This window comes from Mytilus edulis, chromosome 8, assembly GCF_963676685.1.
Source record: "Mytilus edulis chromosome 8, xbMytEdul2.2, whole genome shotgun sequence".
In the NCBI taxonomy this organism is placed as follows: Eukaryota; Metazoa; Mollusca; class Bivalvia; order Mytilida; family Mytilidae; genus Mytilus; species Mytilus edulis.
The window spans coordinates 89,937,394-89,961,464 of NC_092351.1; the positions used below are offsets into that span (position 1 = coordinate 89,937,394).

A 24,071-nucleotide genomic window follows, 5' to 3' on the forward strand; every position below is an offset into this window, starting at 1 on the left:
TCACAACGTTTCAACTATTCAAACCAGTAATTACTGTTTGCTATACAAAACAGACATTTAAGATTTAATGGATTTATTCAATGGATTTTAAATCTACCTAGAGATTTAAAACTTAGTCAAAAGTAATTCTTGTTCATAGAAAGCACCTGTTATTTCTTCGCCTTTTAAATCAATTATTTTATAAGTAAAAGGAATTGTATTTAAAACTTTTTCAATTACAAATATTTCTTTTCTCCAACGAGTAGTATAACCCTTTTCAAATTTACCTTTTTTTTTTGTTATTCTTACTCTAGTACCTGCTTTAAATTTAGGTTTTTTAATTTTCTCTTCCTTTTCTGGATATAAATTTTTATACACTGTTAATTCATTTTTTAATTTACTTGCTTCAACAGGTGTCATTTTAATTGAAGAATGTACTGTATTATTATAATTTTTAACTAATTTATCTAGTATATCATAATATTTAAAAGTTTCATTAGCAGTAAAGTATTTATACATATGTTGTTTCATTGTTCCTATCCAGCGTTCCACTACACTGGATTTTTCTTCATTCTCAGTTGAATATAACTTTATGTTATTATCTTTTAACAATTCTTTTACTTGTCGATTATAAAATTCAGATCCTTTATCTGACCAAATATATATTGGTTTTCTTTCTTTAAATAATGTTTTAAATGCTTCACTTACTGCTACTCCTGTTTTATTTTTCAATGGAATCAACCAACCATATTTACTAAAAATATCAATAACTGCTAATAAATATTTATAGTGTTTATTTTGTTTTGAATATTGTTGTATATCTATTAAATCAACTGCCCATGTTTGATCTATTGAATTAACATAAACACGTCTTTTAGGAAAAGATTTTATAACTCTATGATGTAATTCATCTGCTAATTTATTTGTTAGATTTGTTTTAGACATTTTGAAGTAACTAAAATGTTTTCTTTAAAAATGGAGGCAAAAAAGGATAAAATTTTATCCAAGCGAGGAGATTCATATAAACTTGTTTTGACAAAAGAATATAAACATAAAGCAAGTATTTATGTATTTAATTATAAAATTAGTCTAAAGGATGAAAAACAAGAAACATTTACAAATGCTTTTGATCACATGGTAGACTATTCCATAAAAGATTACCCTAATGGAAGAATTAAAATAGTACCTATTCATGAAATCATAATTACTAAACATAAAAGCTGGCCTATAAGAACATATAATACAGTTAAAAAGTTATTCATGGATCAAATGGAAAGATTATTAAATAGTGCTGAAGAATTAAATTTAGAAGAAGTTATTTTTGAAGTTACTATTATACCCAATAAAAGAGGAAAAGGTAAAGCTTTAAAAATATTAGATGTCATAAATAAAAGAAGTATTATCAAAATAAAAAATGATGATACAATATGTTTATCAAGGGCAATTGTAACTTCTTTAGCTTCAAACAAGTTGTTAGAAAATTTTACAAACTCACAATTAAAACACATTAAAGAGGGTAGACCATTACAAAAAAGATTAGCTGAAGATTTGCATGAACAATCAGGAGTAGAAATAAAAAAAGAAGGAAATGATTTAGATGATTTAAAAGCTTTTGAAAATTATCTTAATATTAGGATAATTGTTTTTACATCAAATAGTACAGAATATATTTTATATAATGGTAATGAAGAATATAATGAACAAATATATTTATATTATCATGATGAACACTTTGACACTATAACAAATATAACAGGATTTTTAGCTAAACGTAGGTTTTGTAAAGTATGTTTAATTGGTTATACTGAACAACATACATGCAAAGATAACACAGTAACAACTATCAGAAAACAACATATTTGTGATAAATGTAACAAAACATATACAGGTAAAAATCACAAATGTGGTGAAAAAATATGTTTAATATGTTATGAAAAATACACGGAAAGTAATGAAGAACACTTATGTTATATGAAACCATCAGTACCAAAACAAGTAAAAAATAATAAATATATATATTTTGATTTTGAAGCAAATCAAGAAACAGGAATACATATAATGAATTTTTGTATAGCTTACGATTTAGAAAATATTTATTGTTTTAAAAATAACTATGTAAAAGTATTTAAATGTGATTTCAATATTGATAATTTAAACTTGTTAGAATTAGACATAGATGATTGTTTTAGTGATGTAGAAAAAATTCCCTTTAGGGAATATGAAACCCCTATAGGAAATTCTGTAATAGACAACTTTTGTAAATATTTCATAAGAGACAAATTTAAAGACTACACTTTTATTTCACATTATGGAAAAGGTTATGATATGCAACCGATTTTAGGATACATTGTAAAAAATAAAATTGAACATAACATAATTTCTTCTGGACTAAAATTAACATCTATATTTATTAAAGGAATAAATTTAAGATTCATAGATTCTATAAATTTTACATTATGTGGATTAGCTGCTTTTCCAAAAACATTTGGATTTGTGGGTAACAAAGGTTATTTTCCACATTATTTTAATACAACAGAGAATCAAAAATATAAGGGAATTTATCCTGATAAAGAATATTTTGGTTATAATACTATGACAATTAAAAATAAAGAATTATTTGATGAATGGTATAATAAAGTTAAAGAAAAAGAATTTAAATTCTATAAAGAAATATTTTATTATTGTCTATTGGATGTTTTAATTCTTGCCAAAGGTTGTACCTTATATAGAAAATTATTTTTAAATATTACCAATAATTATATCGATCCATTTCAATATATTACAATTGCTCAATGTTGTACAAAAATATTTAAAACATTAATGTTGACAAATGAAACAATTGGAATTCACAAAAAGATGACAATTAAAGAAGTACATTCACAAAAATCAATACAATGGTTAAAGTATATTTCTTTAGAATATAATATAATGATTCAACATGCTAAAAGAGGAGGTGAAAAGAAATTATTCATTAATAATAAATGTTATAAAGTCGATGGTTATTATTATGATAGAGAAAATAAAATGCGTAATGTTTATGAATTTTTTGGATGTTATTGGCATGGATGTCCAAAATGTTATAGTCCTGAAGAAATATGTAAAAAAGATAGAAATAAAAAAACTATGAAAGAGTTATATGGCCAAACTAAAGAAAGACTTAAAACTATTGAAGATTATCTAAAACCAAATGTAAAAATTCATACAATATGGGAATGTGAGTTTGATCAACAAAAATATCCTGAAGTTGATCCACATTTAAAACCTATTGATAAAAGAGATGCATTTTATGGAGGAAGAACAGAAACTATTCAATTATACAATAATCTTTCTAATTTAAAAGGTAGATATGTAGATTTTTGTTCTCTGTATCCATCAGTAAATAAATATTGTAAATATCCTATAGGACATCCTATTACATATACAGATATTTCTGTAGATGATTATATAAAAAATCCCCATAGGAATTATTTCGGAATAATGAAATGTAAAATATTACCACCTAAAGGATTGTATCACCCTGTTTTACCTTATAAACAATTAACTAGTGATAATACACATAAATTACTTTTTGGATTATGTAGAACATGTATGAATAAAATATCTTTTAAATGTAAACACATAGATGCGTCAAGCGATCCTACTTTAAATAAACATGATAAAATACATGAAATAAAAAGATGTAAAGAATGTAAAAATATTAAAAATGAAAAATGTATACATTCTGATGAGGAAAGAGTTATAGTAGGTACATGGTCTACAATAGAAATAGATAAAGCAATAGAAAAAGGTTATAAATTACAAAAAATATATGAACTAGAACATTTTGAAAAAACATCTACAGATATATTTAAACTTTATGTAGATACGTTTATGAAATATAAACAAGAAGCTTCAGGATGTAAATGTGATCCTAAATATTGTAAAAATGATTGTAAAAACGATAAAGAATGTAAAACAAAAATACAATACATTATAGATAATACTGCTTATGATTTAGATATTGACAAAGTTAAGTACAATTCAGGATTAAGATTTATAGCTAAAATATGTTTAAATAATTTATGGGGACATTTTGGTATGAGAGATAATTTTACACAAAAAGAATATTGTTTTACTTTAGAACATATAACTAAAATAGTATTTAATAAAAAATATAAAGATATAAGTACTATGATATTAGATGAAGATATTGTTTTAACAGAATATAAAAATAAAGAAGAATACTCTAAACCTAATCCAAGTGTAAATGTTTATATAGCTTTGTTTACAACAGCACATGCTAGATTAAAATTATACGAACTATTGGATATTCTACAAGAAAGAGTTTTATACATGGATACAGATTCTTGTATTTATAATGATGATGGTTCTGAAGCTTGTAAAAAGATAGAAAGTATGATGGGAAATAAATTAGGAGATTTAACAGATGAAATTGTTTCAAAACATAACGCTAATCATATAAAACAATTTATATCTGCTGGTCCAAAAGATTATTCTATGAAACTAGATACAGAAAAACTAGTTAGCTGTTGTAAAGGTTTTAGATTAAATGCTGAAGTAGAAAAAAAGATTACATTAGATAAAAAAATAAAAATAGTTACTGATGAAAATGAAAAATATGAAACTGTTAAATATAATAATATAAAAATAGGAAAAGATCATCAACTTAAAACAGTTAAACAAGTTAAAGATTATGATTATATGTTTGATAAAAGAATGGTATATTGTGAAAATGAAAATTTAATTAGAAGTTTTCCTTATGGATATTAGAGAAGAAATTAAAAAATATATAATTTAAATTTTTTTCTTAAAAATAAAAGACAAAAAAAATGATTGAAGCTTATACTGAAGAAGATGATCCTGATGCTATTGTTATATTAGGAAGAATAATGTTATCAAATTATCAAATATGTTGTTTAAGAGATGATGGTGAATGCCCTTTAACTCCACAACAAATGAAAGTAATGGAAAAGTTTGAAGGTAAAAAGTTATCTAAATTTCCCCCTGGTTGGGATGCTTTAATTAGACCAGATAAAGTTTATGAATATGTTTTTGAAAAACAGTGTCCTGAAATTTCTTTTTAAGAATTTTTTATTTTATTTTATTATTTCTCTATACCCCTAAAAACAGGAAAAGTACAGAAATTAGGGACTCTAATTTTTATCAATTTTTTCTTATTTTTCCAATTTTTCATACAAACGTAAATTGTATTTATTTTTTATTTTAATTTCCAAACAATAAAACCAGTTAATGCCATACCACCAACAACAAATGCAATCTCTCTATTTTTCTGGTCTTCTGATGGAGTATAAAAATCACTTAATGTAGGTTTAGGTGATAATGAAGTAAATTTTTTATTCGTGACACGATAGTATAGTTTCATTGCCTGGTCAACATCATCAAAAGTCTGAACCGCATGATGTTCCTTTTGTAATTGTTCATTTATAAAATCTAATCTTTGTATTCTTTTTTTATTCCATTCTGATTGTGCTTTTTCTAATTTTTCTATAGCTTTATCATGTCTTATTTTCTCTTCATTTGCATTACTACCCATATGTGAAAATAAATAATTACTCCCTGAAAATGCAAAAGCATTTGTTATTGCCCCACCAAGCATCATTGTTAAAGCACTTGCCATTTTATAAAAACAAAAATTACTTCATAATATCAGCAGGTATTATACCTTGCTTAATCAACATATCTTTTGTTGCCATTGCAAGTAATATATCAATGGATAACATTACAACATCATTCATATTAAAATCCACTTTTGGTGCTGGCCTCCTTAATACCTTTTTACCTATTTCTGCATATCCAACTGTTAACAATGTTTCCACTCCAGCATGATATAACATATTTGCTATTTGTTTTCCGTCTTTTTGAGTTGTCATTTTAATGTACTAAATTTAATTAAATTCAAAAGGATCAATTTCTTTCTTTTGTTTTTCTGGTTTTGTTATTTCTTTAATCATAATTTCTGGTTTCTTACTTTGGTTGTAAAAAAACAATCCCAATCCAACAATACTTATAGAAAAAAGTACAAATTTATAATCAACTAGGGAACTGGAGTGTTTCTCAACCGAAGGAATATGTTCGTTTGATTCAAAATCTGTTTCTGTATCAGAATCTTTTGTTATTTGTTTGATTTTTGAATTTTCTTTTTTTAATTTTTCCACTTCTTTTTTTCTCAATTCTGCATTTCTTATTCTTACTTCTGCACCTTTCTTACCAGCAGCTACTCTTTTTGGGTCTTTTTGTTTGGGTTTTTTAAATACTTCTTTTTTTTCTTCTTTGTTTTCTATTTGTTCAGGATTTTCATTCATCATTTTTTATGTCATTTTTTTCATCTTTTTTTTGGAAATCGAGCGAAGCGAGTGGTTCGATATGTCTTGCTGTTGTTAATATTGCAGTAAAAGGAGCAAGATACATTCCATATCTATAGTACAGTTCACAACATGTATTAGTTAAAGCATTATTGATAAAAGGATCTTCCTCTAAGTCTTGTATCAAAATTGGTGGATTAACAACTTTGAAAAACTTTGATACACCCATGACATATAAATTTATAAAAGAGTTTCCTAATGTCTTGGTCATACTAGCTCCCAATCTTGCTTCATATTTACAGTATAGTTTGTTTATTTGTTCTGTTGTCATTTTATCAATATCTGACAGTTGTAATTCTTTACCCAGATATTGTTTACTACTCCCACCAGCAACAACAGCTGATAATCTTTCGCGTTTTTTTTCTTGAAGGGAACCGTTCACTTCGCTCGCTTCATCATCAATATTTATGTTTTCCACAATTTGCTCGCATAATAATTCTTCAGCATTCATTTTATACGTTTCAAAAAACGGATATAATTTATTTTTAACTTTAAAAAAATTAAATACAACATATCCAACCAATGATAAGACTGCAGTGTTTGTTGCAATTGTTAGTATTTCCAACAGCATTGCTTTTTTTATTGCTTATTTTTGTTTAAATTACTTAAGAATTACTTATTTTGGTTAAATTACTTAAGAATTACTTAAGCATTACTTAAGAATTACTTATTTTGGTTAAATTACTTAAGCATTACTTAAGAATTACTTAAGCATTACTTGATAATTACTTAAGCATTACTTAAGAATTGCTAAAAAAAATCAATTAAGTAACCAATAATCAGTAGGTTGATCTGTCTTTAATATTAATTTACGATGTTTCTTTTTTTTAAGTTCTTCCTTTATTCTTTGTCTTTCTTCCAAAGTAGGAATAACATCATTTTCTCTTAGGCAATTATCAAAACTATCTCTATCTTTTGTGTAGAACATGCATAACCATTTTGTTTGTTCTCTTAAATCTTTTAAAACAGAGTTGTATCTCTGTGAAATGACCCACACTGATTGTTCCGCATGTCTTCCTAAAAATGCAAGCTCGGACAGCATATCTTTTTTCTTTGTTAGTTCTTTTGTTGCACTGCAGTCATCAATGATATATAATGTTGGATGACCAGCATATTTTTTAAAGAACATTCTTAATAGTTCTTGTAGCTTCTCTTCTTCATAAAGGGAACCGTTTGCTTCTCTAACTTCAACAATAGGATTAACAATTATTAATTTTTTGGTTTTTGGTTTTCTAACATCACCAATCCATTCACGATTTTTGTATGCTTTGTTCCATTGGATGGTTGGACAAAGTATGACTATATATTTGAAAACTCCACTATATTCTTTTTCTAATAAATCAAGAACAAACTCTGTTTTTCCACATCCAGTTTGACCACATATAATAGCACAATGGGGATATTTTGGTAATTCATAAAGGGAATCGTTCGCTTCCATTTTTTAAGGGGAACAGTTCGCTTCCATTTTTTAAGGATAACCGGAGTGTATCTCGCTCCGCTCGCTTGCTTTTCTTTCATTTTTTAAAGTAAAAATTGATTTTTTTTTTTTTTTCTCTTAAATCCCACAGAATTTTTTCTCTGCCTGTTATCCCGGTTTTTTTTTTGGGAGTAAGAAAATTTGGTGTTTTTTGGGGTGTTTTTTTGCTTTTTTTTTTATGAAAATTTAGGGCTCTTTTACTTGAAATGAGGGTAATTTTTTGGGGGTCAAATTTTTTTTTTTGGAGGGGGGCGCTGGAGTCGTTCAAGTACTATACTACTCCCCTTAGGGGAAAAAATGAGTTTTATAAAAAACCCCAGGATTAAGGTTTTGGTGTGCTCTTTACAAAAAAAAATTTTTATTTTTTTTATGGGGGGTATAAATACAAAGTGTGTTTTTTTTCTTCTTAATTTTGAAGTTAAAAATCACACAAAAATGTTGGTAAAATTTTTATTTTGGATGTAAAAAGGGTTTTTTTTCTTTAAAATGGGGGGTCAAAAATTGAAGATAATTTTTTTTTTGTGGGGGGGGGGGGGGGGGGCTAAAGGAGTGGTATATTGTGTTGCATTTCAATGCACTTAAATTTTTCTGAGTCGTAAATATGTATGTTGGATGTCTGAAAGCATCATTCTTTTTTTATTTGATGGTCTTATAAAATATTTTGGAACGTTAAGGTTACGTAGTTACCAAAGCAGGTAACATGTAAATAACAGTGTAAAAATTGGGTTGTTTACTTCCGGCGATGATTATTTTCTTATATGCAATGAAATGTAGTGTGAAATTTTCACTGTATCACTGGAAAGAATTAAACTTTACACATGCAAAGTATTTCTTTGGTTGAAATAAAGGTAAATACTGTACAATTTTTTTAAAAGTGCCAATTTAACAAAGACTAATAGGGAAAAATCAATGGTGGTATTACACCTATTTAGGGAAACTACATATGCACTCGTGACCTTATTGTACTTTCATTTTTAAAAGTTATTAATAAACCAGTTCATACATTGTAAACATGGACTATTCGGAATGGATTTAGACACAGAGAGCACGTTTGAGGTAAAATTGCCTTGAAATGAGGGTTTACGGGTGTTTTCTAAGTCAAATGAGTGGACAGACAAAGCTGTATTTAGTTTACTGTGTTAAATTTTAAATTACCCTGACAGATTTGTTTATACAACATGTGATTTTTTTTTATTTCAGTGTTGACCATGTTCTGAAGAGCATTCTGTTGAAAAATCTCATATGTGAATTGTTCTGCAGATGACACTTCAGCATTAAAGTAAGTATCAGCTATCATCATGTTTTTTGGTTTTTTTTGGCCGCAAAAGTTTACAATTTGCCATTGTGCCGTCTACATTTTGCACAGACAATAAATCATCTAAACACTTATTTGCCCTGGATTTATACACATCAGAATCCAGTCTCACATACTTAAACTTTATAATTCTTACCAATTATTTTTTGTACCAGCATTCCAAGGGACATAACCCTTTTTAAAAACATTTTGAGGTATTTTTTTATTACTCTTTCTCCCCATTTTCTAATGTAAAATACAAGAAAGTGGACTCTTTGTAAAAATCTATTAGAAATATACTGTTATGAGTAAATAAAAAGACTTTGATACCAGTTACAATAAATGATTGACTGAAAGGGAACCGTTATTTGTCACACTAGGCGAACAGACCAAAAACTTGAGTTACACATAAGGGCTTATAGAAACTTCCGTGTAGACTGTTAACATTTATAGAGACAGTTCTTTCAGCTAAAACACTTTCATTATTGATTTAACATTACATTTATTTCATTTTTGCGGGGAAATAATCACATTTGTTTTAATTTTTAGACAAAAGATATCAAGTTTTGATGAAAAAGGAAGGAAGGAGGAAAAATGGACCAAAACAGACCAAAACAGACCTTCAAATGAACTCTAAAAGGTGCAATAAAATTGTTTATCATCTTAAAGTTGTCTTTTGTATTCTATATAATTGTTTGAATGCATAGATCATGAGTTTATGATCAGATATTAGTCAACACTGCATTTTATAATAATACACTGAAATTAGGATTTTTCGAAGAAATTAGACTGAAATTGCCGTAGGATATGGCCTTACATTATAGTGATTTTCTCTAAAACTATAGCTCTGACTGAGACAAAACTTGACAGTTATGCTTGAAATAACTTGCAATTGGAGGGGAAAAAATTACATTAAGTTTATTTGACATTTAGGTGTTCTAAAGGTGTAATACCACCAAATCATGGTAAGTCACATCCGGTTGCATACGAAAGTAGGCCTAAAAAAATATTCCCTTGAATTTGACAGTTGTAGAAAATTAACCCTGCATTTCAATGCACTTAAATTTTTCTGAGTCGTAAATATGTATGTTGGGTGTCTGAAAGCATCATTCTTTTTTTATTTGATGGTCTTATAAAATATTTTGGAACGTTAAGGTTACGTAGTTACCAAAGCAGGTAACATGTAAATAACAGTGTAAAAATTGGGTTGTTTACTTCCGGCGATGATTATTTTCTTATATGCAATGAAATGTAGTGTGAAATTTTCACTGTATCACTGGAAAGGATTAAACTTTACACATGCAAAGTATTTCTTTGGTTGAAATAAAGGTAAATACTGGACAATTTTTTTAAAAGTGCCAATTTAACAAAGACTAATAGGGAAAAATCAATGGTGGTATTACACCTAAATATATTTAGGGAAACTACATATGCACTCGTGACCTTATTGTACTTTCATTTTTAAAAGTTATTACATTGTAAACATGGACTATTCGGAATGGATTTAGACACAGAGAGCACGTTTGAGGTAAAATTGCCTTGAAATGAGGGTTTACGGTTGTTTTCTAAGTCAAATGAGTGGACAGACAAAGCTGTATTTAGTTTACTGTGTTAAATTTTAAATTACCCTGACAGATTTGTTTATACAACATGTGATTTTTTTTTATTTCAGTGTTAACCATGTTCTGAAGAGCATTCTGTTGAAAAATCTCATATGTGAATTGGTCTGCAGATGACACTTCAGCATTAAAGTAAGTATCAGCTATCATCATGTTTTTTGGGTTTTTTTTGGCCGCAAAAGTTTACAATTTGCCATTGTGCCGTCTACATTTTGCACAGACAATAAATCATCTAAACACTTATTTGCCCTGGATTTATACACATCAGAATCCAGTCTCACATACTTAAACTTTATAATTCTTACCAATTATTTTTTGTACCAGCATTCCAAGGGACATAACCCTTTTTAAAAACATTTTGAGGTATTTTTTTATAACTCTTTCTCCCCATTTTCTAATGTAAAATACAAGAAAGTGGACTCTTTGTGTAAATCTATTAGAAATATACTGTTATGAGTAAATAAAAAGACTTTGATACCAGTTACAATAAATGATTGACTGAAAGGGAACCGTTATTTGTCACACTAGGCGAACAGACCAAAAACTTGAGTTACACATAAGGGCTTATAGAAACTTCCGTGTAGACTGTTAACATTTATAGAAACAGTTCTTTCAGCTAAAACACTTTAATTATTGATTTAACATTACATTTATTTCATTTTTGCGGGGAAATAATCACATTTGTTTTAATTTTTAGACAAAAGATATCAAGTTTTGATGAAAAAGGAAGGAAGGAGGAAAAATGGACCAAAACAGACCAAAACAGACCTTCAAATGAACTCTAAAAGGTGCAATAAAATTGTTTATCATCTTAAAGTTGTCTTTTGTATTCTATATAATTGTTTGAATGCATAGATCATGAGTTTATGATCAGATATTAGTCAACACTGCATTTTATAATAATACACTGAAATTAGGATTTTTCGAAGAAATTAGACTGAAATTGCCGTAGGATATGGCCTTACATTATAGTGATTTTCTCTGAAACTATAGCTCTGACTGAGACAAAACTTGACAGTTATGCTTGAAATAACTTGCAATTGGAGGGGAAAAAATTACATTAAGTTTATTTGACATTTAGGTGTTCTAAAGGTGTAATACCACCAAATCATGGTAAGTCACATCCGGTTGCATACGAAAGTAGGCCTAAAAAAATATTCCCTTGAATTTGACAGTTGTAGAAAATTAACCCTGCATTTCAATGCACTTAAATTTTTCTGAGTCGTAAATATGTATGTTGGATGTCTGAAAGCATCATTCTTTTTTTATTTGATGGTCTTATAAAATATTTTGGAACGTTAAGGTTACGTAGTTACCAAAGCAGGTAACATGTAAATAACAGTGTAAAAATTGGGTTGTTTACTTCCGGCGATGATTATTTTCTTATATGCAATGAAATGTAGTGTGAAATTTTCACTGTATCACTGGAAAGGATTAAACTTTACACATGCAAAGTATTTCTTTGGTTGAAATAAAGGTAAATACTGTACAATTTTTTTAAAAGTGCCAATTTAACAAAGACTAATAGGGAAAAATCAATGGTGGTATTACACCTATTTAGGGAAACTACATATGCACTCGTGACCTTATTGTACTTTCATTTTTAAAAGTTATTAATAAACCAGTTCATACATTGTAAACATGGACTATTCGGAATGGATTTAGACACAGAGAGCACGTTTGAGGTAAAATTGCCTTGAAATGAGGGTTTACGGGTGTTTTCTAAGTCAAATGAGTGGACAGACAAAGCTGTATTTAGTTTACTGTGTTAAATTTTAAATTACCCTGACAGATTTGTTTATACAACATGTGATTTTTTTTTATTTCAGTGTTAACCATGTTCTGAAGAGCATTCTGTTGAAAAATCTCATATGTGAATTGGTCTGCAGATGACACTTCAGCATTAAAGTAAGTATCAGCTATCATCATGTTTTTTGTTTTTTTTTTGGCCGCAAAAGTTTACAATTTGCCATTGTGCCGTCTACATTTTGCACAGACAATAAATCATCTAAACACTTATTTGCCCTGGATTTATACACATCAGAATCCAGTCTCACATACTTAAACTTTATAATTCTTACCAATTATTTTTTGTACCAGCATTCCAAGGGACATAACCCTTTTTAAAAACATTTTGAGGTATTTTTTTATTACTCTTTCTCCCCATTTTCTAATGTAAAATACAAGAAAGTGGACTCTTTGTGTAAATCTATTAGAAATATACTGTTATGAGTAAATAAAAAGACTTTGATACCAGTTACAATAAATGATTGACTGAAAGGGAACCGTTATTTGTCACACTAGGCGAACAGACCAAAAACTTGAGTTACACATAAGGGCTTATAGAAACTTCCGTGTAGACTGTTAACATTTATAGAGACAGTTCTTTCAGCTAAAACACTTTAATTATTGATTTAACATTACATTTATTTCATTTTTGCGGGGAAATAATCACATTTGTTTTAATTTTTAGACAAAAGATATCAAGTTTTGATGAAAAAGGAAGGAAGGAGGAAAAATGGACCAAAACAGACCAAAACAGACCTTCAAATGAACTCTAAAAGGTGCAATAAAATTGTTTATCATCTTAAAGTTGTCTTTTGTATTCTATATAATTGTTTGAATGCATAGATCATGAGTTTATGATCAGATATTAGTCAACACTGCATTTTATAATAATACACTGAAATTAGGATTTTTCGAAGAAATTAGACTGAAATTGCCGTAGGATATGGCCTTACATTATAGTGATTTTCTCTGAAACTATAGCTCTGACTGAGACAAAACTTGACAGTTGTGCTTGAAATAACTTGCAATTGGAGGGGAAAAAATTACATTAAGTTTATTTGACATTTAGGTGTTCTAAAGGTGTAATACCACCAAATCATGGTAAGTCACATCCGGTTGCATACGAAAGTAGGCCTAAAAAAATATTCCCTTGAATTTGACAGTTGTAGAAAATTAACCCTGCATTTCAATGCACTTAAATTTTTCTGAGTCGTAAATATGTATGTTGGATGTCTGAAAGCATCATTCTTTTTTTTTATTTGATGGTCTTATAAAATATTTTGGAACGTTAAGGTTACGTAGTTACCAAAGCAGGTAACATGTAAATAACAGTGTAAAAATTGGGTTGTTTACTTCCGGCGATGATTATTTTCTTATATGCAATGAAATGTAGTGTGAAATTTTCACTGTATCACTGGAAAGGATTAAACTTTACACATGCAAAGTATTTCTTTGGTTGAAATAAAGGTAAATACTGTACAATTTTTTTAAAAGTGCCAATTTAACAAAGACTAATAGGGAAAAATCAATGGTGGTATTACACCTAAATAAAGGTGTAATACCACCAAATCATGGTAAGTCACATCCGGTTGCATACGAAAGTAGGCCTAAAAAAATATTCCCTTGAATTTGACAGTTGTAGAAAATTAACCCTGCATTTCAATGCACTTAAATTTTTCTGAGTCGTAAATATGTATGTTGGATGTCTGAAAGCATCATTCTTTTTTTATTTGATGGTCTTATAAAATATTTTGGAACGTTAAGGTTACGTAGTTACCAAAGCAGGTAACATGTAAATAACAGTGTAAAAATTGGGTTGTTTACTTCCGGCGATGATTATTTTCTTATATGCAATGAAATGTAGTGTGAAATTTTCACTGTATCACTGGAAAGGATTAAACTTTACACATGCAAAGTATTTCTTTGGTTGAAATATATGGAAAGCCAACGGGGTCAAAATTCTTAATTCGTAACATGTCAATTCGTAAATTGTAACTGTGTAATTTCTAAATTGTTAATTCGTAAATTGTCAATTTGTAACTTGTTATTGTTAAATTCATAATGCCTAATTCGTAAATTGTCAATTTGTAACTTGCACCTTTGTAGTTTTAACATTCTTAATCGGTAAATTGTCAGTTTGTTACTTGTAACTGTGCAATTTCAAAATGCTTCATTCGTTAATTGTCAATTTGTAACTTGTATCTTTGTATCAAAATTCGTCATTTGTTAATTGTCAATTTGTAACTTGTAGATTTTATAATTCTTTATTGGTAAATTGTCTTTTTGTATATTGATGTTTTGTTACTTGTAACATGTAACTTGTCGATTCGTGAATTGTCGATGTGTGAAATGTCGAAGTGTTAAATGTCCTCGTTGTGCAATTATGCTAACGATCATTATGACGACAGATGGCGCTCGGGTTCTTCTTCGGTGTATAATCCTCTTGTAAGTCGGAGTACCTCCATGTTGAATGTATACCTAAGTGATTTTAATCCATTAATTACAGCAAATGCGTCTAAAAAAAAGAAAAACAAAAATGTACAGGATCCCAGTTTTATTTTGTTTACTAACGTGGACTTTTGTTTGAGAACGGAAACTATAGAAAAAAACCATCCCGACTAGTTCAGTCCCTAAACGTAATTGATCTCTCCTAATTACGGGGTTAATGTAATAGTCGTTGGTCAGTGGAATATTACGACTGGATTATTCAGGTATATACAATAAGGAGATGTGTTAATTAACCGTATGATTGCCAATGAGACAGCTATCCACCAACGCGAAGCACAAATAAAGTCGATGAAAGCATCTATAGGTAACCTGGCTACGGCCTTCATCAATGACAAAACCTAATACCATGGAGTCGGCTTTAAAAGGCTACATAATTACTGGAAAACCCAGGTTCTAGTAATAAACGATTTCTATTAATCATAAAATGCTTTTATCGGACCTTTTTATTCTGACAGTAAAGGGCTGACATATATATTATATTCTGCTGTTGTCGGTTCTATTGTCGGGTTGTTGTCTCTTTGACACATTCCCCATTTCCATTCTCAATTTTATGTATTAATATATATGCCTTCTGAATTTTTCTGGTCAAGAAGCTTAAAAATTGCCTCTACCAGATTTCCTAATAAAAATGTACAACCAAAAAGACTAAAATATTCACGAGTCCCTCGATCTCAACAGCTGCCGAATGCCCCGTACTCCCAATATGAACCCCACCTGGTGCCACACCTCCTTATAGCCCGGCAACCTTACTAAATCTAACATGTTGTCAATCGTTAATTAACTGAAATGATTTACGATTTTAATCAATAAATCTATTTTTTTAAACTTTCATGTCAAATATAAAATAAAAAATCATTTGCAATGAATTCGTAACAATATAATCCTAATATCCTATTGATAAACCAGGTTGTATTCCGCCTGTCTCTTCTGTCGAGCAGTCAGCCAGGATCCAAGGCTATCATTTTACTCTAAAAATGACCAAATACATACTCCTTTGGCCAAACCCCAAATAATGTTCAAATATTTTCGTGGAGTAATAAAATTTAAGAACCTTAGTGAGCGCGCTCACATGCCCCACGTCCCAACATTGGCACTGGAGAAATAAAATAACTTTAAGAAAAAAAGTTGTATAAGAAAAAAAATGAATTATAATTTCTTGTCGATATATACATCTAAATAGTATGTCCTTATTATGTACAAGATTTCATGAAATTCTGTGGTGTGGTTTCATAGGAGTTGCGACGATAAACTGTTGCAGAGGTATATCGAAGCACATAAGTTCAAAGGGGCGTAACTTCTAGAAACTAGAGGCTCTAAAGAGCCTGTGTCGCTCACCTTGGTCTATGTGCATATTAAACAAAGGACACAAATGGATTCATGACAAAATTGTATTTTGGTGATGGTGATGTGTTTGAAGTTCTTACTTTACTGAACGTTCTTGCTTCTTACAATTATATCTATAATGAACCTTGCCCATTAGTAACAGAGAAAAATATTTGGTAAAAATTTACATAAATTTACCGAATTAATGAAAATTGTTAAAAATTGACTATAAAGGGCAATAACTCCTTAAGGGGTCAATTGACCATTTAGGTCATGTTGACTTATTTGTAGATCTTACTTTGCTGAACATTATTGCTGTTTACAGTTTATCTCTATCTATAATAGTATTCAAGATAATTAACAAAAACGGCAAAATTTCTTTAAAAATTACCAATTGGAGGGCAGCAACCCAACAACCGATTGTCCAATTCATCTGAAAATTTCAGGGCAGATAGATATTGACTTGATTAACATTTTAACTTCTTGTCAGATTTGCTCTAAATGCTTTGGTTTCAGAGTTATAAGCCAAAATCTACATTTTACCCCTGTTCTATTTTTAGCCGTGGCGGCCATCTTGGTTGAATGGCCAGGTCATCGAACACATTTTTCAAACTAGATACCCCAAAGATGATTGTGGCCAAGTTTGGATTAATTTGGCCCAGTAGTTTCAGAGGAGAAGATTTTTGTAAAAGATTACTTAGATTTATGAAAAATGGTTAAAAGTTGACTATAAAGGGCAAAAACTCCTAAAGGGGTCAACTGACCATTTCGGTCATGTTGACTTATTTGTAAATCTAACTTTGCTGAACATTATTGATGTTTACAGTATATCTCTATCTATAATAATATTCAAGATAATAACCAAAAACAGCAAAATTTCCTCAAAATTACCAATTCAGGGGCAGCAACCCAACAACAGGTTGACCGATTCATCTGAAAATTTCAGGGCAGATAGATCTTGACCTGATAAACATTTTTATCCCATGTCAGATTTCCTCAAAATGCTTTGGTTTTTGAGTTATAAGCCAAAAACTGCATTTTACTCCTATGTACTATTTTTAGCCGTGGCGGCCATCTTGGTTGGTTGACCGGGTCATGCCACACATTTTTTAAACTAGATACCCCAAAGATGATTGTGGCCAAGTTTGGATTAATTTGGCCCAGTAGTTTCAGAGGAGAAGATTTTTGTAAAAGATTACTTTGATTTATGAAAAATGGTTAAAAATTGACTATGAAGGGCAATAACTCCTAAAGGGGTCAACTGACCATTTCGGTCATGTTGACTTATTTGTAAATCTAACTTTGCTGAACATTATTGCTGTTTACAGTTTATCTCTATCTATAATAATATTCAAGATAATAACCAAAAACAGCAAAATTTCCTCAAAATTACCAATTCAGGGGCAGCAACCCAACAACGGGTTGACCGATTCATCTGAAAATTTCAGGGCAGATAGATCTTGACCTGATAAACCTTTTTACCCCATGTCAGATTTCCTCTAAATGCTTTGGTTTTTGAGTTATAAGCCAAAAACTGCATTTTACCCCTATGTACTATTTTTAGCCGTGGCGGCCATCTTGGTTGGTTGACCGGGTCATGCCACACATTTTTTAAACTAGATACCCCAAAGATGATTGTGGCCAAGTTTGGATTAATTTGGCCCAGTAGTTTCAGAGGAGAAGATTTTTGTAAAAGATTACTTTGATTTATGAAAAATGGTTAAAAATTGACTATAAAGGGCAATAACTCCTAAAGGGGTCAACTGACCATTTCGGTCATGTTGACTTATTTGTAAATCTAACTTTGCTGAACATTATTGCTGTTTACAGTTTATCTCTATCTATAATAATATTCAAGATAATAACCAAAAACAGCAAAATTTCCTCAAAATTACCAATTCAGGGGCAGCAACCCAACAACGGGTTGACCGATTCATCTGAAAATTTCAGGGCAGATAGATCTTGACCTGATAAACCTTTTTACCCCATGTCAGATTTCCTCTAAATGCTTTGGTTTTTGAGTTATAAGCCAAAAACTGCATTTTACCCCTATGTTCTATTTTTAGCCGTGGCGGCCATCTTGGTTGGTTGACCGGGTCACGCCACACATTTTTTAAACTAGATACCCCAATGATGATTGTGGCCAAGTTTGGTTTGATTTGGCCCAGTAGTTTCAGAGGAGAAGATTTTTGTAAAAGTTAACGACGACGACGACGACGGACGACGGACGACGGACGACGGACGACGGACGCCGGACGCCAAGTGATGAGAAAAGCTCACTTGGCCCTTCGGGCCAGGTGAGCTAAAAAAATGAATTGTAATTTCTTGTCGATATGCAAATCTACTTAGTATGTCCTTATTATCATGAAACTCTGTTGTGTGGTTTGAGAGGAGTTGCGATGAATAGAAACAGGACCGAGAGAATGACGTACGTACGGACGGACGGACGGGTAAAAACATTACACCCTCCGCAACTTCGTTGCGTGGAGGTATAATTAGTGTAAGCATATAAGAGATAATTGCCTCTTTCATGCAAACGGCGATATGGCAAGATCTTTTCTCTGACAAGTCAGAGGGAGAGGGCGTCAATTTGTTTAAAAGTGGGAATATTAGGAAGAGGGGTTTGAGATTTCCAAAAAAACACTGGCCTTTGTTAGACTTGTGTGATTTTTATTTTTATTTTTTTTTGGTTTAAAATCGGAGTTCAGTATGACGTCCGATATCACAGAACTAGTATACATATTTGTTTAGGGGCCAGCGGAGTTTTTCGTTGCATTGAATACCCATTGGCGGCCTTCGTTTCTTGTCTGCTCCATGGTCGGGTTGTTGTCTCTTTGACACATTTCAAATTTATGTAGGTAACGCGTGTAGTAAAAAATTAACAGTTTCATAGTTTAACGACCATGGTCATTAAAAAATATATAGAGGGGACACCTCTTAGTATATTTCGATCTAGTACCATGATCATTTTAGATCTGTATATCTGTAGGAGAACTTTGTAGATACAAATACCGGCTTTAATATACAACGGTAGAGAGAGCGCCGTCGATGTATTGACGATGCACGAGAGTAGTTTCTGAACGGCTGTCAACGCTCGGTGTACGCACTACGCTTCTTCAATGTGGTTCTATTTGAATACTGTTTTTGGGAGAGAAAAAAAAATGAGTTAGAATATTGTTGTATTTTACTCGTTGAGATCTCAAAACGTTTCGTGTAGTTTTTAATCTGCATGTTTGTTCACAATATTTCTTGACTGATTATTGTTTAATCGGGTCCTTGGCAGCAATTTAGTGTTCTTTTTGGACGAGCTTTTTTTTCAAATTGTCTGGTTCTATATCACTGAGACCACCTCGTACAGAAATATTAGCTTCTGATTTGAGCGTCTTGTCTGTATGTCTTGTAGTTTCAGATTGGTGAGCGTGTTTGAGACGCAACCAACTTCTCTGGATTTGTACTCTCCTGTTATAAATCTGACAGGTTGTCGGTATATTCTTTCAAGCTTATTGATGTTTGTAGATATAAACTGGTCCCATACTATTGTCGATATGATATCTTATTATTGACCTGAACATTTAAATATACGCTGTTTTCTCGCATTCCGGTTGACAATATCTCTTTTAGGACCTCGGTTAGTTTTCTCGTTCCTTTATATTCTATTACAAAATAGTGCATATTCAACACAGTTTTGACATGTAGTATACATTAAATACGTGACTCATTTAAAATAATTTTTCATTCAGTTTGTTTTGCAAAGTACCTATATGTTATCATTAAACATTTTATAGATATGGGAAGATGTGTTATGAGCGCCAATGAGACAATTCTCCATCCAAATAACAAATTATGAAAGTAACCCATTATAGGTCAAGATACTGCCTTCAACACGGAGCCTTGGTTCACACCGAGCAACAGGCTATAAAGGGCCCTAAAATTACTAGTGCAAACCATTCAAACGGGAAAACCAACAGTCTAATCTATATAAAAAAACCTAGAAACGAGAAACACATATAAATTATATAAACAAACGACAATTACTGTACATCAGATTCCTGATTTATGTAACTGTTCATTTCTCAGGAGCTAAATAAAGACTTCGTCCATTTGTTTCTTGTATTAAAAAATATCATTTTATATTTACATTCTTTTCTGAAATTTCAATATTGAGATTATAATATTAATGAATGATGGTTGTCAAACCATTTCTGCCATTATGCATCGAGTCCAAAATTTGCGGGCCCAGGACAATATTAGTATTTTTCCAGCACCGTCTTATATTTCATGTTTTGAGTCTTGTTTTGACCCGGTTAAATATTAATTAGAAATTTCTTGCCAAGTGACAGTCATATATTTGCGAAGTTGATAAAGAAGCGCGTTCCAGCGACACATCTATATACCATGTATACCTTCATAAAGGAAGTGACATACCTCATTGCATGTTTGGTGACCAGTACATTAAATAAATATGTTTATACGAGGTTACCTAAATATAAAACCGAGTCCCTGTTATACATGCCATATAAAACAAACAATGTATTTATTTATTTGTTATCTTTTATATGTATGCGTTGTACATAATTGAATTAAACTCCTTTGGTATATATTCCATATGGCGGTGCTCCTACTTACAAGAGGATTATACACCGAAGAAGAACCCGAGCGCCATCTGTCGTCATAATGATCGTTAGCATAATTACACAACTAGGACATTTAACACTTCGACATTTCACACATCGACAATTCGCGAATCGACAAATCACATGTTACAAGTTACAAAACATCAATATACTAAAAGACAATTTACCAATAAAGAATTATGAAATCTACAAGTTACAAATTGACAATTATTAACAAATGAAGAATTTTTATACAAAGATACAAGTTACAAATTGACAATTAACGAATGAAGCATTATGAAATTGCACAGTTTCAAGTAACAAACTGACAATTTACCGATTAAGAATGTTGAAACTACAAAGGTGCAAGCTACAAATTGACATTTTACGAATTAGGCATTATGAATTTAACAATAACAAGTTACAAATTGACAATTTACGAATTGACAATTTAGAAATTACACAGTTACAATTTACGAATTGGCATGTTACGAATTAAGAATTTTGACCCCGTTGGCTTTCCATAGAAATAAAGGTAAATACTGTACAATTTTTTTAAAAGTGCCAATTTAACAAAGACTAATAGGGAAAAATCAATGGTGGTATTACACCTATTTAGGGAAACTACATATGCACTCGTGACCTTATTGTACTTTCATTTTTAAAAGTTATTAATAAACCAGTTCATACATTGTAAACATGGACTATTCGGAATGGATTTAGACACAGAGAGCACGTTTGAGGTAAAATTGCCTTGAAATGAGGGTTTACGGGTGTTTTCTAAGTCAAATGAGTGGACAGACAAAGCTGTATTTAGTTTACTGTGTTAAATTTTAAATTACCCTGACAGATTTGTTTATACAACATGTGATTTTTTTTTTATTTCAGTGTTAACCATGTTCTGAAGAGCATTCTGTTGAAAAATCTCATATGTGAATTGGTCTGCAGATGACACTTCAGCATTAAAGTAAGTATCAGCTATCATCATGTTTTTTGTTTTTTTTTGGCCGCAAAAGTTTACAATTTGCCATTGTGCCGTCTACATTTTGCACAGACAATAAATCATCTAAACACTTATTTGCCCTGGATTTATACACATCAGAATCCAGTCTCACATACTTAAACTTTATAATTCTTACCAATTATTTTTTGTACCAGCATTCCAAGGGACATAACCCTTTTTAAAAACATTTTGAGGTATTTTTTTATTACTCTTTCTCCCCATTTTCTAATGTAAAATACAAGAAAGTGGACTCTTTGTGTAAATCTATTAGAAATATACTGTTATGAGTAAATAAAAAGACTTTGATACCAGTTACAATAAATGATTGACTGAAAGGGAACCGTTATTTGTCACACTAGGCGAACAGACCAAAAACTTGAGTTACACATAAGGGCTTATAGAAACTTCCGTGTAGACTGTTAACATTTATAGAGACAGTTCTTTCAGCTAAAACACTTTAATTATTGATTTAACATTACATTTATTTCATTTTTGCGGGGAAATAATCACATTTGTTTTAATTTTTAGACAAAAGATATCAAGTTTTGATGAAAAAGGAAGGAAGGAGGAAAAATGGACCAAAACAGACCAAAACAGACCTTCAAATGAACTCTAAAAGGTGCAATAAAATTGTTTATCATCTTAAAGTTGTCTTTTGTATTCTATATAATTGTTTGAATGCATAGATCATGAGTTTATGATCAGATATTAGTCAACACTGCATTTTATAATAATACACTGAAATTAGGATTTTTCGAAGAAATTAGACTGAAATTGCCGTAGGATATGGCCTTACATTATAGTGATTTTCTCTGAAACTATAGCTCTGACTGAGACAAAACTTGACAGTTATGCTTGAAATAACTTGCAATTGGAGGGGAAAAAATTACATTAAGTTTATTTGACATTTAGGTGTTCTATTTAGGGAAACTACATATGCACTCGTGACCTTATTGTACTTTCATTTTTAAAAGTTATTAATAAACCAGTTCATACATTGTAAACATGGACTATTCGGAATGGATTTAGACACAGAGAGCACGTTTGAGGTAAAATTGCCTTGAAATGAGGGTTTACGGGTGTTTTCTAAGTCAAATGAGTGGACAGACAAAGCTGTATTTAGTTTACTGTGTTAAATTTTAAATTACCCTGACAGATTTGTTTATACAACATGTGATTTTTTTTTATTTCAGTGTAAACCATGTTCTGAAGAGCATTCTGTTGAAAAATCTCATATGTGAATTGGTCTGCAGATGACACTTCAGCATTAAAGTAAGTATCAGCTATCATCATGTTTTTTGTTTTTTTTTTGGCCGCAAAAGTTTACAATTTGCCATTGTGCCGTCTACATTTTGCACAGACAATAAATCATCTAAACACTTATTTGCCCTGGATTTATACACATCAGAATCCAGTCTCACATACTTAAACTTTATAATTCTTACCAATTATTTTTTGTACCAGCATTCCAAGGGACATAACCCTTTTTAAAAACATTTTGAGGTATTTTTTTATTACTCTTTCTCCCCATTTTCTAATGTAAAATACAAGAAAGTGGACTCTTTGTGTAAATCTATTAGAAATATACTGTTATGAGTAAATAAAAAGACTTTGATACCAGTTACAATAAATGATTGACTGAAAGGGAACCGTTATTTGTCACACTAGGCGAACAGACCAAAAACTTGAGTTACACATAAGGGCTTATAGAAACTTCCGTGTAGACTGTTAACATTTATAGAGACAGTTCTTTCAGCTAAAACACTTTAATTATTGATTTAACATTACATTTATTTCATTTTTGCGGGGAAATAATCACATTTGTTTTAATTTTTAGACAAAAGATATCAAGTTTTGATGAAAAAGGAAGGAAGGAGGAAAAATGGACCAAAACAGACCAAAACAGACCTTCAAATGAACTCTAAAAGGTGCAATAAAATTGTTTATCATCTTAAAGTTGTCTTTTGTATTCTATATAATTGTTTGAATGCATAGATCATGAGTTTATGATCAGATATTAGTCAACACTGCATTTTATAATAATACACTGAAATTAGGATTTTTCGAAGAAATTAGACTGAAAT

The 24,071-nt window shown here is 30.4% G+C and overlaps 1 long non-coding RNA gene and 1 pseudogene across 1 annotated transcript; one reads left to right on the plus strand and one right to left on the minus strand.

Moving 5' to 3' along the window:
- The window catches only part of LOC139484523 (ankyrin repeat and KH domain-containing protein 1-like), a 133,208-nt pseudogene that overhangs the window by 50,626 nt on the left and 58,511 nt on the right, over window positions 1–24,071 (minus strand).
- Window positions 9,038–23,946, plus strand: LOC139486604 (uncharacterized). Its single transcript, XR_011655617.1, has 10 exons — window positions 9,038–9,118; window positions 9,683–9,773; window positions 10,806–10,884; window positions 11,450–11,540; window positions 12,582–12,660; window positions 13,226–13,316; window positions 21,873–21,951; window positions 22,516–22,606; window positions 23,181–23,259; window positions 23,825–23,946. It is a non-coding gene; the product is annotated as an uncharacterized lncRNA (long non-coding RNA).